Source organism: Scyliorhinus torazame, chromosome 10, assembly GCF_047496885.1.
Source record: "Scyliorhinus torazame isolate Kashiwa2021f chromosome 10, sScyTor2.1, whole genome shotgun sequence".
NCBI classification, from domain to species: domain Eukaryota; kingdom Metazoa; phylum Chordata; class Chondrichthyes; order Carcharhiniformes; family Scyliorhinidae; genus Scyliorhinus; species Scyliorhinus torazame.
In genome coordinates, this window is record NC_092716.1 from 222,156,916 (window position 1) to 222,176,098 (window position 19,183).

The 19,183-nt window shown below is 49.2% G+C and overlaps 1 protein-coding gene across 5 annotated transcripts in view; it reads left to right on the forward strand.

The window, feature by feature from the left end:
- Positions 1-19,183, forward strand: part of tub (TUB bipartite transcription factor) — a 589,124-nt gene that overhangs the window by 305,146 nt on the left and 264,795 nt on the right. The window lies entirely within an intron of this gene.

Here is a 19,183-nt window from a genome sequence, read left to right on the forward strand (position 1 = left end):
CTGACACACTGATGGACATACAGTAGGACCAACCAGCAGACACAATATCACAGCCAATCACCAGTGAGAGCACACGCACTATAAAGACAGGGGACACCAGAGTTCCCGCTCATTCTAGCAGCAGCCAGCTCAGAGCACAGAGCTCACAGCCTGCCTCTCAGACATTCACCATGTGCTGAGTGCCTCACCTAGATAGTGATAGGACAGGGTCCACAGATAAGCTGGTAATGCACGTACCCAAGCTTACAGTATGTTATTACAGTTGAGTTGTTAATAAAATAGAGTTACACCATCTCCAGCCGTGTTGACCTGTTTGTAGACCAGAACACCAACACGACACCACCTAATGTGCTGAGGGTTTCCAGCACTTTCTGCTTTTGTTGGTGATTATTGTGGACCTTCGGTTTCTCAGAGTTGCAGGGGGCATCCAAGAGCTCATTGCTCATGGGAGGGAAATGACAGCTGAGCTTTTGTGGTGGACTTGGCGGGGGATGGGGGAGGGGGTATGCGGATTCACAATGCTAAACTCTCATGAAGGAGGGAGGAATCACAGGATTCACTCAACTCTTCGAGAGGAGGAGGGAGTCGAAGAATTGACAATTTTCTTGGAGATCGGAAGTCGCAAACCTCTTGGAGGCAGAGGGTCACAGAGCTCACTCAACTCTTTGGGAGGAGGGGGTGTCACAAAGTTGGCAAATTCCTAGTGGGGACGGAGTCGCACATGTGAGGCAGTGTTGATGATGGAATTCAACTCTCAGCGGGCAAACATGGGTTCTCTTGGGTGTGGTATGCAGCCATGTATGAGGGCACTCGAGAAATTTCACAATATCCTGAAACCCAGGGGCCCACCCAATGAAAATAAAGATGCTGGCCCACAGCTACATATGGTGGCCTGGCATCGAGGAGTTGGTGCAGCACTGTGCCCAGTTTCAGTCACCGCAGTCAGTACTCCAATAGCCAGCATCCACCCATGGGAATGGCTAGGTCGTCCCTGGACCAGAGCCAATATCGACAATGCATGCCCTTTCCTGAGCTGAATGTTTTTAGTCCTAGTCAACGCCCACGCCATGTCAGTTCAAGATATGGGCCACGCAACGTCATCAGCATTGGTCAACACTCTGCATCGCATTTTTGCCACTCAAGATCTACCAGAGTCTATCATCTTGAATAATAGAACTCTGTTCACGGGGGCCGAATTCCAACATATTGTCAGGGCTAATGGGATCTGGAAGACAAGTGCTGCTCCATACCACCCTTCCTCTAATAGGCTGGCTGAGAGGGCTGTCAGGACTTTTACAAACTCAATGTACAGGCAATCAGATCAGTTGCTACGCCTCCACCTTTCCAGTGTTCTAATGTCCTAAAACACCACCACCCATTCTACGAGGGACGTGACACCCACCGAGCCCCTGATAGGTCATCGTTTTTGGCTTGCCTTGACTTGGTGTTTGCAAATTTGGTGGCGAGGGTGAAGGCAGACCAGGCCTCCCAGAACAACCAGGGTTCAGCTAGGTAAGAAGACAGGCTATTCTGGACCTAATCTTGGTCCGATTTTCACCTTGCGACCACTGTGGTTAGCCGAGATCGGCGTGGCCCTTTGAGGGCCTGTTTTGTACGTTGCTAAATTGGCTGGTCGGACACTTAAATAGCATGTAGACCAGTGGAGGAATCAGAGGTCGGCGACTCCCTAAACCAGAGAAAGTGTATCCTAATGTCATCGGCGGGGTACCTGTGGCTGTCCCCATCCAGGAGGAGTCAGGGGTTCAGAGGGCTGCCTTGCCTGTGGTGCCTTCACTGAGTGGTGAACTTGCTGGTCCAGTTGTTGGAGCTGGGCCTGGGACCACCGCTACCTCCTCCGGAGGTCTCGGCTGTTGCAGGAGGTGAAAGACTTGTGTTGAGGAGCTCCAGTAGGATCAGACGGTCACCAGACTGTTTGACTGTTCAATGGACTGACTCGCTTTCCCTTATGTTGTAATCCCTGATGTGTATCATGTTCTAAATAGTTATCTTGCTGTTAGGCAAGGGATTTAATATGGGGGGGGGGGGGTAGCGCAGCCCCAATAAGGGGCTTTCGGGCCCATGTAACGCGGTCTGAGTCAATCACATGGGAGTGTGCGGACCCCGGCCAATAGCATGCCAGCGCGTGGTCAGGGAGCGGAACCGCCGGGAAAACCCTGGAGCTGGGGAGTGAACACCTGTCCATAGTTACTCTGAGCCACCATTGTGCTTGCCTTTGGCTTCCTTTAATAAACCCATTTTGGTTTACACCACACGCCTCCAGTGTGTATATTTCGAGCCACCAAGCAACCGTTACAGGGTGAATGGAATGATATTTCCAAATGATGCCCGTGTGATCAAGCTTCATCATAATCAAGCCCCCAGGTATGCTCGCAATCAGAACAGGCTATCCAAGTTGCACTCTGTCTGGAAGAAGGTTTTATTGTTGTGCATTAACAGGAAGATTAGCTGTAATTTACAAATTGATCTTGGTAACAAGAATTCATTTCACAGCAGATGATTAACACGCGTGACCTAAACTGATGTCAGTTTGTTTCTTCCTGTCTGTGATCTGCCCATTGCAGATTTGCTTTAAATGTCACGCTGCAGAAGCCTGAGCAGGCAAGAGAGCAAGACATCAGACAGAATTGATTCTGAACCATGTCCAACATTTTCAGCTACTGTTTCGTCCTTTTGTAATTTGAAAGAGATGATCTCCTCCTGTGTCATCAAAGTGCTCTGTTGTGCCCTACCTGCATAACACAGTGACAGCCAATATCTCTCTCTCTCTCTCTACATATATATATATATATATATATATATACACACACATTTTTTATATATATATATATATATATATGTGTGTGTGTGTATGTTGTACTGAGATGGCTCACAGCAAATAAAAAGTTTCAGCAAGTTTTCGAATGTTTAATTGTGTCTCAGTCATTCGACCGTTGTCAGTAACACAGCTCTTGTGGCATTGCTTATATAAACAACGTGGAATCTACTTTTGAGGCAAGGACCAATATACCCTGTAACACAGAATATGCTTTACTGCTAATGTTCAGTTGTGTGTAACTTTGTCCCCTGTTAAAGGCCTCAGGGTCTAATTGCTTTGTCTTCCTGAACTCAGCTAGAGGCTATTTACTCTCATTAACAGGGTTTAAGATAATTAGAAGTTGGAAGCAGTCAGTAGGAAATTGTCCCCTTCACAACTTGAATGCATAATGGTGTGAACCACCCCCCGTGTGACTGACATCTCAAAATCTTATATATAATATACTTAGTTCATATATTAAAAGTCCGAGACATTTGTGGTGCTTACAGAAAAGGTAGTGCCGTACAATTTCCCTCACCCCTAAGTGTTGTGCCTCCATACTATTCAAACTGAAAACGTTTAAGTTTCCCGTACACTAGAACTGCATTTATCTTTCAGTAAACCCAACTCTGAGATTCATGGTTCATAAGATCATAAGAAATAGGAACAGGAGTCGGCCATTTGACTCAAAGAGCCAAAATTGCCGTTCAATGAGATCATGGCTGATCTGATTGTGCCCATAACTCTAGTTTCCTGCCCCCATAACTCTCGACTCCTTTGTTGACCAAAGTAGATGGTTCTGGGAAGTTTTGTTCCTCCGTGCCATCCCTTTCATCCCTTTCTTTCACTCGGTCTTGATTGACCCAGTCCTTGCTGCATCCCTTCTCCAAAGGGAACCCCACATCTGTCACCAGAAAAAACAGCCTTCAGGCCCAATTCTTGTCAGTTGTCATCTATGGCTCGATAAGAATGTGCCACCTACTGACTTCCAGCCCTGGCTTCCTGTTTCTTTTTAATTTATTGGTTTATGTGATGTGGGGATGACTGACTGGACCAGCATTTATTGCCCATGCTTAATTGAGAAGGTGGTGGTGAGCTGTCTTATTGAACTGGTGTAGTCCCTGTGGTGTAGGTATACCCATAGTGCTGTTAAGGATGGTGTTCCAGGACTTTGACTCAGCAATAGTGAAGGAGCAGCAATACATTTCCAAATCAGCTGGTGGGTGATTTGGAGGGGAATATCCAGGTGGTAAGGTTCCCGTGTGTCTGCTGCCCTTGTCCTTCTAAATGGTACAAAGTCTTGCAACACCAGGTTAAAGTCCAACAGGTTTGTTTCGATGTCACTAGCTTTCGGAGCGCTGCTCCTTCCTCAGGTGAATGAAGAGGTCCTTATATATATCCAATAGTGGATACATTGGTGGTCATCTCCCGGGATTCTATAGACTATGGAACTGTCCCTGCAGATTGGAGGGTAGCTCAAGTCACTCCGATATTCAAAAAGGGAGGTGGTGTGAAAGCAGGGAATTATAGACCAGTAAGCCTAACATCAATAGTGGGGAAAATGCTTGAATCCATTATCAAGGACTTTATCGCGGAACATTTAGAAAGCAGTGGCAGGATCAGTCAGAGTCATGGATTTATGAAGGGAAAATCATACTGGACAAATCCGTTGGAATTCTTTGAAAAGATAACCTAACCAGTACAATCGACAAGGGGGAGCCAGTCGATGTGGTATATTTGGACTTTCAGAAGGTGTTTGTCAAAGTCCCACATCAGAGATTATTGTGCAAAATTAAAGGGCATGGGATTGGGGGAAATGTATTGAGGTGGATAGAAAATTGGTTGGCGGAGAGGAAACAAAGAGTAGGGATTAATGGATCCTTTTCAAATTGTCAGGCAGTAACCAGTAGGGTACCGCAGGGATCGGTGCTGGGACCCCAGCTATTCACAATATATATTAATGATTTGGATGAGGGAACATAATGTAACATCGCAAAGATTGCAGATGATACTAAATTAGGTGGGAGGGTGAATTGTGACGAGGATGCAGGGATCCTACAGCAAGGCTGGACAGGTTGGGCGAGTGGGCAAACCAATGGCAGATGCAGTATAATTTGGATAAATGTGAGGTTATTCATTTTGGAAGCAGAAACAGGAAGGCAGATTACTACCTGAATGGTTGTAAATTGGGAGAGGGGATTGTGCAGCAGGACCTGGATGTCCTTGTGCACCATTCGCTGAAGGTAAGCATCAGGTGCAGCAGGCGGTAAAGAAGTCTAATGGTATGTTGGCCTTCATTGCGAGAGGCTAGAAGCAGGGATGTGTTGCTGCAATTATCCAGGGTCGTGGTGAGGCCACACCTGGAGTATTATGTGCAGTTTTGGTCTCCTTCTCTGTGGAAGGATGTTCTTGCTCTTGTAAACCATTTTGGACAGAGATAAGGAGACATTTCTTCACCCAAAGAGTGGTGAGCCTGTGGAATTCGTTACCACAGGAAGTAGTTGATGCTAAAACTTTGAATATATTCAAGAGGTGGCTGGATATATCATTTGGGGAGAATGGGATCAAAGGCTATGGGGAGAAAGCAGGAGTAGGCTATTGTTATTGGCGAGGTGTTTTCAGAACCCCAAAATGTATCATGGAGTTCAACCAACCTCCCCTTTAATGGATTGTTGCTTTTGAAGCACGCGGCTTGTTCCCCAGGTGTGATATTACAATTATGGATACGTGGTTTTTAACACAGAACAATGTTTATTCCATTAACTCAAATTAACCTATTAAATAAACATTGGATCTCTTAACACCCCTTACTTCAAAGATAACCCCGAATATAATACAACACTAAATAATCCCTCAAAATGTTCCTTCAAACATCCAAAAGACTTCAAACCTTCAAAACAGTAACACACAAGGTCACAGTTAATATATATTTTCTGTTTTGTGGCAGAGATATATCAGCTTGGTTGACTTCAGCTCCAGCACCTTGCGTTTTCTTCCTGCAGCTCTCTGGAAACACACAGACACACACACAAGCTGCATTCTCCCTTCAAGCAACTCACAGCAAACCAGAACGTCTCAAGCTGCTGTGTCAAACTGGCTTTCTCCTTTTAAGCAGCTCAGCAAAACAGCCAGGCACTTTTCCAAACTGAAACTTCAAAATGGCTGAACTGCTCAGCTCCACCCACTCTCTGACATCACTGTTTTCTTAAAGGTACATTGCTTACACATCCATTTCTTAAAGGTACTCTCACATGACACTATTGAGTTGGATGATCAGCCATGATCGTGATGAATGGCGCAGCAGACTCGAAGGGCCAAAAGGCCTCCTCCTGCTCCTATCTTCTGTGTATCTATCTATGCATCCACTCGGCACTCCCGGCTGAAGATGGCTGTAAATGCTTCAGCTTTCTCTTTTGCACCGATATGCTGGACTTCCCATCATTGAGGATAGGGATCATCATTGAGAAAGGGCAATGAAAAGATAAGAAAGGATGAAGATGGCAGAGAAAAACAATCAGAAATGAAAACTAAGTGAGCGCAGGGCTAAGAAACGAGACTGCCGCCACCCCTCCATACCACTGCCCCTTCATGCTGCCATCTCTCCACTCTGCCTCCTCTTCACTCTGCCCCCTCTCCACTCTGCCCCCTCTCCACTCTGCCACCTATCCACTCTGCCTCCTCTCCACTCTGCCCCCTCTCGACTCTGCCCCCTCTCCACTCTGCCACCTATCCACTCTGCCTCCTCTTCACTCTGCCACCTCTCCACTCTGCCCTCTCTCCACTCTGCCCTCTCTCCACTCTGCCCTCTCTCCACTCTGCCCCCTCTCCACTCTGCCCTCTCCCCACTCTGCCCTCTCCCCACTCTGCCCTCTCTCCACTCTGCCCTCTCTCCACTCTGCCCCCTCTCCACTCTGCCACCTCGCCACTCTGCCACCTCCCCACTCTGCCACCTCGCCACTCTGCCACCTCTCCACTCTGCCCCCTCTCCACTCTGCCCCCTCTCCACTCTGCCCCCTCTCCACTCTGCCCTCTCCCCACTCTGCCCTCTCCCCACTCTGCCCTCTCCCCACTCTGCCCTCTCCCCACTCTGCCCTCTCTCCACTCTGCCCTCTCTCCACTCTGCCCTCTCTCCACTCTGCCTTCTCTCCACTCTGCCCTCTCCCCACTCTGCCCTCTCCCCACTCTGCCCTCTCCCCACTCTGCCCTCTCTCCACTCTGCCCCCTCTCCACTCTGCCCTCTCTCCACTCTGCCACCTCTCCACTCTGCCCCCTCTCCACTCTGCCACCTCTCCACTCTGCCCCCTCTCCACTCTGCCACCTCTCCACTCTGCCCCCTCTCCACTCTGCCCTCTCTCCACTCTGCCTTCTCTCCACTCTGCCCCCTCTCCACTCTGCCCTCTCTCCACTCTGCCACCTCTCCACTCTGCCCCCTCTCCACTCTGCCCCCTCTCCACTCTGCCCCCTCTCCACTCTGCCCTCTCTCCACTCTGCCACCTCTCCACTCTGCCCCCTCTCCACTCTGCCCCCTCCCCACTCTGCCCCCTCTCCACTCTGCCCCCTCTCCACTCTGCCCTCTCTCCACTCTGCCCTCTCTCCACTCTGCCCTCTCTCCACTCTGCCACCTCTCCACTCTGCCCCCTCGCCACTCTGCCACCTCTCCACTCTGCCCTCTCTCCACTCTGCCCTCTCTCCACTCTGCCCCCTCTCCACTCTGCCACCTCTCCACTCTGCCCCCTCGCCACTCTGCCACCTCTCCACTCTGCCCCCTCTCCACTCTGCCCCCTCTCCACTCTGCCCTCTCTCCACTCTGCCCTCTCCCCACTCTGCCCTCTCCCCACTCTGCCCTCTCCCCACTCTGCCCTCTCCCCACTCTGCCCTCTCTCCACTCTGCCCGCTCTCCACTCTGCCCTCTCTCCACTCTGCCCTCTCTCCACTCTGCCCTCTCTCCACTCTGCCCTCTCTCCACTCTGCCCTCTCTTCACTCTGCCACCTCTCCACTCTGCCCCCTCTCCCCACTCTGCCCCCTCTCCCCACTCTGCCCTCTCCCCACTCTGCCCTCTCCCCACTCTGCCCCCTCTCCACTCTGCCCCCTCTCCACTCTGCCCCCTCTCCACTCTGCCCTCTCTCCACTCTGCCCTCTCTCCACTCTGCCCTCTCTCCACTCTGCCCTCTCTCCACTCTGCCCTCTCTCCACTCTGCCCTCTCTCCACTCTGCCCCCTCTCCACTCTGCCCCCTCTCCACTCTGCCCACTCTCCACTCTGCCCTCTCTCCACTCTGCCCCCTCTCCACTCTGCCCCCTCTCCATTCTGCCACCTCCTCACTCTGCCACCTCTCTCCACTCTGCCACCTCTCCACTCTGCCACCTCTCCACTCTGCCACCTCCCCACTCTGCCCCCTCGCCACTCTGCCACCTCCCCACTCTGCCAACTCCCCACTCTGCCCCCTCTCCACTCTGCCCCCTCTCCACTCTGCCCCCTCTCCACTCTGCCCCCTCTCCACTCTGCCCCCTCTCCACTCTGCCACCTCCCCACTCTGCCCTCTCCCCACTCTGCCCTCTCCCCACTCTGCCCTCTCCCCACTCTGCCCTCTCCCCACTCTGCCCTCTCCCCACTCTGCCCTCTCTCCACTCTGCCCTCTCTCCACTCTGCCCTCTCTCCACTCTGCCCTCTCTCCACTCTGCCCTCTCTCCACTCTGCCCTCTCTCCACTCTGCCCTCTCTCCACTCTGCCCTCTCTCCACTCTGCCCTCTCTCCACTCTGCCCTCTCTCCACTCTGCCACCTCTCCACTCTGCCACCTCCCCACTCTGCCCCCTCTCCACTCTGCCACCTCTCCACTCTGCCACCTCCCCACTCTGCCACCTCCCCACTCTGCCACCTCCCCACTCTGCCACCTCCCCACTCTGCCACCTCTCCGTTCTGCTACCTCCCCGCTCTGCCACCTCCCCACTCTGCCACCTCCCCACTCTGCCACCTCCCCACTCTGCCACCTCCCCACTCTGCCACCTCCCCACTCTGCCACCTCCCCACTCTGCCACCTCCCCACTCTGCCACCTCCCCACTCTGCCACCTCCCCACTCTGCCACCTCCCCACTCTGCCACCTCCCCACTCTGCCCTCTCCCCACTCTGCCCCCTCTCCACTCTGCCCCCTCTCCACTCTGCCCCCTCTCCACTCTGCCCCCTCTCCACTCTGCCCCCTCTCCACTCTGCCCCCTCTCCACTCTGCCCCCTCTCCACTCTGCCCCCTCTCCACTCTGCCCCCTCTCCACTCTGCCCCCTCTCCACTCTGCCCCCTCTCCACTCTGCCCCCTCTCCACTCTGCCCCCTCTCCACTCTGCCCCCTCTCCACTCTGCCTCCTCTCCACTCTGCCCCCTCGCCACTCTCCCACCTCGCCACTCTCCCACCTCTCCACTCTGCCCCCTCTCCACTCTGCCCCCTCTCCACTCTGCCCCCTCTCCACTCTGCCCCCTCTCCACTCTGCCCCCTCCCCACTCTGCCCCCTCCCCACTGCAACCCCTCTCCACTCTGCCGTCTCCCCACTCTGCCCCCTCTCCACTCTGCCCCCTCTCCACTCTGCCCCCTCCCCACTCTGCCCCCTCCCCACTCTGCCCCCTCCCCACTCTCCCACCTCCCCACTCTGCTGCCTCCCCACATCCCACCTCTCCACTCTGCCACCTCTCCACTCTGCCACCTCTCCACTCTGCCACTTTTCCAAGCTGTCACCTTTTCATCCTGTCGCCTTTTCTCACTGCTCTCTTTTTTCTGCCCAGCAACAGTGAGATGGAATAAATCAAATGGATCAAACAGAGAAAACCTCTCGCATCACTGGATGCTGATAGGCTAACGTGTAAGCCCATCAGCATCCAATGCTCTGAGGCATGAGGCCTTGCTCTAATTGGCCTATTTCATTGCTGTAATTATTTTAGAAGTTGATCAGTTGCTCCTTTTGAACAGGTGTTTGCCGGTCACACGGTGGCCACCAGCTCCACGGACACCCGGAAGCTCTTCTTCCGGGAACTCCTGGAATTATCCCTGCTATTAGTTTCCACAATTATTGGACGGTTAATTGAGGCTTCAGAAGGTGGAATGCCAAGATGCTGATTTATATGAGGAAATACAAATATCAAGGAAGATTTGAGCAGAGAAGGCTTTTCCGAGTTGGACTGTCCTAATTACAGGATGATATGAGAGAAGTGGATTACCAAATATGGGTCACGCCAGATAAAAGTATGAAAATCGCTTATTGTCACAAGTGAAGTTACTGTGAAAAGCCCCTAGTTGCCACAGTCCGGCACCTGTTCGGGGAGGCTGGTACGGGAATTGAACCATGCTGCTGGCCTGCCTTGGTCTGCTTTCAAAGCCAGCGATTTAGCCCTGTGCTAAGTAGATGGATTGTTTGGCAACAAGTGTGCAATAGAGAAGAATTATTTTCACGCAGATAGCTTTGAGGTTGTGGAAGCCTTGATGGTTGCTTGGTGGAAGCTTTGAGGTTGTGGAAGCCTTCCAGGCTTGATGGTTGAGTCAGAAACTATGCCAATGTTCAAGATTAAATTGGATAGGTAGATGAAGGAAAGGGAGATAGATGCAGGATATGGAAACAGGGTAAATAAAAGAGAATAAGACCATTTGCTCATGTGGGAGTTAAATATCGACACAGGAGTAAGGAAGTTTTGCTGCAGTTGGATATAAACCTGGTGAGACCACACCTGGAGTTGGTATGCGGTTTTGTCTCCTTTTCTAAGGAAGGTTCTACTGGCCATAGAAGGAGTACAACAAAGGTTCACGAGACCAATCCTTGGATGGCAGGATTATTGTATGAGGAGGGATTGAGGAGACTGAGTCTGTGTTCTCTAGAGATTAGAAGAATGAAAAGTGATCTCATTGAAGTGCACAGAATCCTTACAGGGCTCAGCAGGGTACATGCAGGAAGGATGTTTCCTCTGATTGAGAGGGCGTGGAACCACATGATAGGCCAGTCTCAGAATAAGAGGTAGACAATTTAGACCCATGACGAGGAGGATTTTCTTCAGTCGGAGGTGGCGAATCTTTGAAATTCTCTACCCCAGAGGGTTGTGGAGGCTCAGTTATTTACAATGTTCAAAGCAGAGGTCAATAGATTTCTGGATACTAATGACATCAGGGCACATGGGAATAGTGCGAGAAGATGGCATTGGGGTAGAAGATCAGCCATGATGTAGTTAAAGGGTAGAGCAGGCTCGAGTGGCTGAACAGCCTACATGTTCCTGTGACTGATTTGGCAAATTGCTGTTTCTATTTGGACTTCCTCCGCGCAACACTTAGTGTAATTTACATCATTTTTGCTTCCCTGTCTCTGGCCCAAAACTCTGCAACTCTCTACCTAACAGCAACATGGATGTACATGGCAAGAATTCCAGCATTTCACCACCACTTACTTAAGGGGTTGGCAACAAATGTTGGCCTTGGCGGTGATGCACGCTGTTAAATATATGTTGATTGAATATTTAGTTGTATTCAGATGGTGGGAATTATTCACTTGCCCTGAGAAGCAGACTGAAACTGTGCTTGTTGGATTTTGGAGATGCACGATTGTCGTGCATGTTTCTGTAAATAGAAGCTTGTAAGCGTGCAAAGATTAGTCTCCAGTTCTATCCTTCAGGATCTGAATCTGAAATATAATGCCCACGGTACCTGAATGCCCGTTTCATTCCAGAGGGATACCTTTGTCCAATAGATTTGAGGGTTAGCTCTGTTGTGTATCCATTTCATCAGTTTCATGGCTATTTAACCTGCATAACCTTCAGGTTTTATGTATTGTTTTTGCGAATCCAATCCTTTTCTTTCAACAAGAACGAGACTGAATCTTTTAGTTACAGGAAGTTGAGGAGGATGAATTGTTTTTTTTCCTTGGATGAGAAAAAGCCAATGATTTTCTGAAACAATGTGGGAATTTGAATACTGAAGGTTGTTTGTAAATCGCTTCCCCAGACCCATTGTGCTAGGTCCTTTTATGCTTTTGGCTGACCTGGATTATTAATCTGTTTCTGGTTTCCATGAGGCCTGAAGAGCAAGTTGCCTCCAAACCAGAAAGCTGTAAGTTCACATTGCAGATTATCTATAAATTGGCTACCATATTTTTTGTACAACACAATGGTGTGACTACTTGTATCCTCCAAAAGTGGCTGTGAAGTCCTTTGGAAAGCCCCGAGGACAGGAAAGGTGCTATGTAAATGTAACTTCTTTCTTTCTCTTAACACATCCATTGATTCTGACTAAACCTCTGTTGCTTGGAGAAAGGTTTAAATTGCATAGCTGCCTTACTGTGGAAACCGAGACCAACCAGCCCTGCTTTCTGTATTGCTTCAGTGGCACTGTCATTGTTAATTGACTTATACTGTTGAGGTTTCAAGATATTGCCAAAATGCTGTTCCAAATGCACTCCCAACTCGTCCTTGAATATCCTGACATACCTGCACTCGTCTCGAGAGTGGCTGTTTCAGGGGAACCACAGGATAATATCTAATCCCTGTCTATGCTCCCTCCATTTAACAGCGATTAAAAAGTGACAAGTTTGAGTGAGCTCCAAAGTGTCCCAAATCAGCAGCAGAGAGAGAATCTATCAGAAGATATTATAACCTGTGGTTCTTGAAATTGACTATTCTTTTGGGGTTCCCATGGGCCATAGCCGTGGCTGAATTGCTTGTACTTTTTTTTTGCCATGGTTACTGCTTCAATACTTTTACTGCTAAGAAAGCTATTGCTTCAGGTCAGGCCTTCAAATGATATAAAAAGTGATAGAGTCTGACATGCACAATCCAGTGCAGACCTGCCTGAACTAACCATGATTCCCCAGTGAGATGAAGTTCTAGCTGGTTGATAAATTTGAAACTGAGCACAATAAAGATGACCCTAACAGCATTTCAGATGAAAAGCTACTTGCCTCCTGTTTTTGTCTCTCTTGGTCTTTTATGTCCGTTCCTATAGTAAGGAAATGAATGGAATAGATGACCTACAGGATAAAGGACCTCTGCTAAAGAAGGACCAACATCCATAAAGCTTAATAATTCTATCTTAGAAAGTTGAAGCGAAACATCTGGGCTCTGCTCGTTGGTTTAAGATAATATAACAATACAGCTGTCATATGGAGAAGGCTGCTGAGTGTTGAGTTCAGTTGGATGTTAGTATTGACATTAGATGTGTGACTGGTTAGAAATAACACTGAGACTCTGTCAGCCACTCGTCCTAGATATGAGGGTGATGTCATCGTAGGGCCGTGAGTTTCTGCCATAGATCATTCAGTGACTGGGCAGGCCGCTTTTCGACCCACAGATCTTTGAGCACATGGGCCAGGACGTCCCATGAGGTAGTGCATGATTTGCTTCCTTTTCTTTCCATCTCTGCCGCTGCGCTGCCCCAGCATTAAAACGTTGAGACGCAAGCGCGATGCAGACTGATGGGCAAGTTGTTACCATTTTGAACGTTTAGTGGCAAGCTCCTCCCAATCATTAAGGTCAATGTTGTCGTACCTCAAGAACGGTTCAGAGTGTTCAGAGTGTATGTCTTCCATTCTCTTTGTCCTTCCCTGGAACTTTGACCATCTGAGATTTGAAAGAACAGGATCTGGTGAGGCCTCATAAAAAACATGCAGTTCATGCCCTACCCACCACCTACCTGCCTGCCCTCCACATGTCCCCCATTTTACCGGAAGGTGAAGGTTTCAGGTGACTTAAGTGCCTCACCCTGCCCCTGCTAATATTTTACCTGCAGCAGGAGGAGACCCATGCCAAGTGGGTGGTCCAGTAGCCATAGCTACCCTGGTTGGTGTTGGGGAAGAGAGTGTCCTCATGTCCATCAGAGGTACCCCACCCCCCAAGGCTATAGCCGCTCCTTGCGGGGATAGGGTGGGGGCCTGGATAGAGTGATTTTTCAAAGGTCATAGAAACATAGAAAATAGGAGCAGGAGGAGGCCATTCGGCCCTTTGAGCCTGCTTTGACATTTATTATGGTTATGGATGATCATCCAACTCAACAGCCTGATTCCGCCTTCCCCTTCGCCCCAAGTGCTTTATCTAACTGCTTCTTAAAACATAAAATATTTTGCTTCACATACTTGCTGTGGTAATGAATTCCACAGGCCGACCACTCTCTGGGTGAAACAATTTCTCCTCATCTCTGTCCTCAACCTGTGACCCCTAGTTCTGGATACCCCACCATTGGGAATATCGTTATTGCACGAACCCCATCTCGTACTGTTAGAAGTTTCTAGGTTTCTGTGAGATTTCCCCTCTGTAGGAGTAGTTTCAAGACCTGTGTATTGAGTCAGCTTCCATGTGCGGTTATTCCCTGTGGCTCAGCTCAGTACAGAGGGGAACAAACACGACAACCTGGACAAAGATGGCTTATTTAATCAAGCTTGTTACGTGTACACGGAGAACAGACTGGATATCGGCCAAGACCTGTTCTGCCGAACAAAGACCAGAACACAGTACTTATACAACGTTCAAAAATCAATAGCCAACCCCAGTTGGACGCGATCCAATCCCTGAAGCTGCTACTTTTAAACTTATCCAATAGAATCGCAAGCAGTGTTTAAACTTCACCCAATAGAATTGCAAGCAGCGCATGATTGATCCTCATCCTGACAGCTGCGTACAATTCCAGCAGCTTGCTGACTGTGAGAAACAGAACAACAGAACCAGCACCCTGAATTGTTTCACAAAGGCAAGATGTCAGAAGTAATGTCCTTTTGGTCAAGTTAGCTATCCTAAATCCCATTTGATTACTTATTACTGCTATGTCCTAAAAATACATGTTTAATGGTTAATATTGATTACTCAGTCCTATAATTCACCTCAATCCTTAATAAAATAACTTATGTAAAACTACTCTAGTGGCATGCTAACGATTCAGTTTTAAGAGGTATTGAGACACGATCAATTGAACATAGACTAGAGTTGTATACAACTGAGGCATTATTGCTGTAAGATGTGTGGCCTCCCACAGCAGCTGGCGAAATGGCTGCTGAATGGAGGACACACATATTTATACTCCGCCTACTGGGCGGAGCCAGCAGGCAGGGACTACCGGCGAACCTGTAGTACAGGTCCTACCTTGCATCACCTAATACAGGTGTAACAGTGGTTTACCACAGGTATCATCGCTGAACACCCCCCCCCCCCCTTCATCCACATTCTTCTGAACTCCAGCGAATACAATCCTAATCGACTGAATCTCTCCTCCGACATAGAACATAGAACATTACAGCGCAGTACAGGCCCTTCGGCCCTCGATGTTGCGCCGACCTGTGAAACCATTCTAAAGCCCATCTACACTATTCCCTTATCGTCCATATGTCTATCCAATGACCATTTGAATGCCCTTAGTGTTGGCGAGTCCACTACTGTTGCAGGCAGGGCATTCCACGCCCTTACTACTCTCTGAGTAAAGAACCTACCTCTGACATCTGTCCTATATCTATCTCCCCTCAATTTAAAGCTATGTCCCCTCGTGCTAGACATCACCATCCGAGGAAAAAGGCTCTCACTGTCCACCCTATCCAATCCTCTGATCATCTTGTATGCCTCAATTAAGTCACCTCTTAACCTTCTCTATAACGAAAACAGCCTCAAGTCCCTCAGCCTTTCCTCATAAGATCTTCCCTCCATACCAGGCAACATTCTGGTAAATCTCCTCTGCACCCTTTCCAATGATTCCACATCCTTCTTATAATGTGGCGACCAGAATTGCACGCAATACTCCAAATGCGGCCGCACCAGTGTTTTGTACAGCTGCAACATGACCTCGTGGCTCCGAAACTCAATCCCTCTACCAATAAAAGCTAACACACCGTATGCCTTCTTAACAACCCTCTCAACCTGGGTGGCAACTTTCAGGGCTCTATGTACATGGACACCGAGATCTCTCTGCTCATCCACACTGCCAAGAATCTTACCATTAGCCCAGTACTCTGTCTTCCTGTTATTCTGTCCAAAATGAATCACCTCACACTTTTCTGCATTAAACTCCATTTGCCACCTCTCAGCCCAGCGCTGCAGCTTATCTATGTCCCTCTGTAACTTGTAACATCCTTCCGCACTGTCCACAACTCCACCGCCTTTAGTGTCATCTGCAAATTTACTCACCCATCCTTCTACGCCCTCCTCCAGGTCATTTATAAAAATGACAAACAGCAGTGGCCCCAAAACAGATCCTTGTGGTACACCACTAGTAACTGGACTCCAGTCCTGTCCTGAACATCTGTCCTGCCATCCCAGGAATCAGTGTGGTAAACCTTCTCTGCACTTCCTCCAGAGCATGAGCATCCTTTATCAGATAAGGAGACCAAAACTGCAACAATATTCCAGGTGTGGTCTCACCAAGGCCCTGTATAACTGCAGCAAGACATCCCTGCTCCTGTACTTGAATCCTCTGGCAATGAAGGCCAACATACCATTTGTCTTCTTTACCGCCTGCCGAACCTGCATGCTTACTTTCAGCGACTGGTGTATGAGGACATCCAGGTCTCGTTGCACGTTTCCCTCTCCTAATTTATGGCCATTCAGATAATAGTCTGCCTTCCCATTTTTGCTACCAAAGTTGAGAACTTCGCATTTATCCAAATTATACTGCATCTGCTATTCATTTGCCCACTCATTCAACTTGTCTCAATGGGCTGAATATCCTCCTCCTGCACTGTAGGCATTCTATGAAATGGGAATTTCACCATCCAGGAGTAAAATCAGGTTGCATAGTTTCATGCAAAAGGTAGTGAGGGCTACAATATTAGCAGCAATTCTCTGACCTAGATTGCCTTTGAGTGCTGCCCTTGGCTGGGAGTGCATGAAGAAAAGTGATACATGGGGCGTGATCTACTGGAAGTGTTTCACCCGAACTAGGGCATGGCATGTAGATGCTGGGAGATTCCCCGCCTGGAATCTATCCGGCTCACCATGACTCGCGAGGTCCCATTTGATCTTTGCGATCAGACTCCCGCTCATTGTGCTCGCCTGATCTTCCAAGACCCTGGACTCTAACCCCTTCGCCTCGGAGACCACATCGAGCGCCGTTCGGTGCTGATCCCCACAAACGTCGATCAGTCAAAATGGTTCTTGGGGGGAGGTCTCCCAGGGGATCGGAGGCCCCAAGGTGGTTGCCCTCTGGGCAGGCTGGCACCCTGGCACTGCTGGTGCCACCAGGCACACTGGCACTGCGAGTCCGGCACCCTGGCACTCCCAGCCTGGCACCCTGTCAGTGGCACCTGGGTGCAAGCCTGGCACTGTCAAAGTGCCCAGGTGGCACTGCCATCTGGCAAGGGCACTGCCAGGGTGACATTTTTCCTAGACCGGAGATCAGGCCTGGAGATGCCCTTCCCATGTGAGGTTGGGTGTGGGGGGGCCCTGAGGACCCCCTATAGGTAGGTTGGGGCTTTGGGGAGGTCCAGGGATCGCGTTGGGAGGTCAAAATTTAAAAATGCCGTCCGGATCTCCTCCTGCACTGAGGAATTCCGGTGATTGGAGTTCCTCAGCACAGGAAACGGGACTAAGTGTGGCCTCGCCGGAGCGTTCCACGTTCTGGATTGCAGTCCCGTTCTAGCATGGTGTTTCTCAGCGCTGGGAGTGCCCGGAATTACTGTGCTAAACGCACTCGACATGGGACTCTGTTGCAATTTGGTAAGATCCTGCCCATGGTCAATGTGGAAGGAGCTTGGCAGATTGAACATTTACTCAATCTGTGTCTTATGGATTTTTATTAAAAAGAAAGTAACTGCTCCTTTCTCTGATTTGACAGAAAGTCAAAGGAAATGGGCTTGATGTGGGGGGGGGGGGAAAGGAGATGAAAACAGTTTGTGCTGATTCAGAATGAGGATTTGAATAACTAAAGGGGCTCGGTCAGATGGAACTATATTGGGCTGGATTCTCCAGCGGCGGGATCCTCCGCTTTGCCGGCAGCGCACTCGCGTGCGTGGATTTCCCGATGATGAGGGGGTGTCCGCAATGGGAAACCCCATTAGCCGGCTGCTGGGACGGTGGATCCCGCTGCCGGAGGGGGCGCGCCGCACCAGAAAACGGGTGCAGCGGGACGGAGAATCCCGCCCATCATCTTCTATTTATTTTATCTATTCTTGGATTGTAGGCAGCACTACACAGATGGAGGTAGAATTTCTGTTTGGTTAGGGCTGGCCTTTTTCTGTGTAATTAGCTCAATATCAGCAGAATCCATGCAAAAGGTTGCTAATGCTTTTTATGCTCTGTGATCATTTGCACTGGTTTAAAGAACATTTTGCTAGAAGCCAGTCCCACAAAACTGTGTGGGTTTCCTCTGGGTGCTACGGTTTTCTCCCACAGTCCAAAGACGTGCAGATTAGGTGGATTGACGCTTAGGGTCTAAAGATGTTCAGGTTACCTGGGGTTGCAGGTTGCAGGGGAGTGGGCCTCATGGGAGGGTGTTCTTTTGGGGAGGGGGGTGGTCGGTGCAGATGCGATGGACTGATTGGCCTCCTTCTGCACTATAGGGATTCTATGGATTATGGATCTTATAGGTATCTGTTAACATGGGCACAATTCGAGGGGCAATCTGAACCTGGATGGACAATTGCTCCTAAATTGGAAACATGTATTGTCTATCCAGAAGTACCATGATGGTCTTGAGTCAACCATATACTGTAGAACTGGAATCACAAGCCAGACAGACTAGGTTGGGGTGGCAGGCACCTTGACTGAAGAATGCTATTTTATTGCTGCATTTTTATATCTGTATGTTGTAAGTGGGCATTTCACACCCACCCTAGAGGCTCAATGTATTACAGAGCAAAGTTTGTAGAAGGAGAGATGCAGTAGTTTATCAAGCCTTTGCTATAACTGGAGAACAGCTCATAGCTTAAAGATTATACCATTTATAGGCATGGATATAGATGAGACTGGAGCTGATTTTTGTTTCCAGGCCGAAATTACTACTGGCTTGGTTTAATGCCAACCTGAATTTTAAGTGTAAAAAATGTTAAATTCTCTATTCTAAGCTCATTAACATAATTATTCAAGAGATCGAGATTGGGTCTGTGCTTCATATGTTTCACCAATCCCTGTGTATGATGGGCACCTTTGTATAGAGAAAAAGAATGGGACATGGTGGCAGTGGTGGCAATACAGCTTTTGAAGATTTGACTGCAATGTATACAAGCCTCAACCCTTCACACACAGCAGAAGAAAAAAGCTGATGTGAAAGTCCAATAACTATCGAGATTCATCATAGATAAGGATTCTGCAGTAAGGGATTCTACATACACTGCACCACATTCTGGTCACCCCTCACTCTAGCCAGCAAACATTGGGTTCAGGTAAGATTGTTTTGAATCTGGCAGATCTCAATCAGTAAAAATCTACCTGCTGCAAA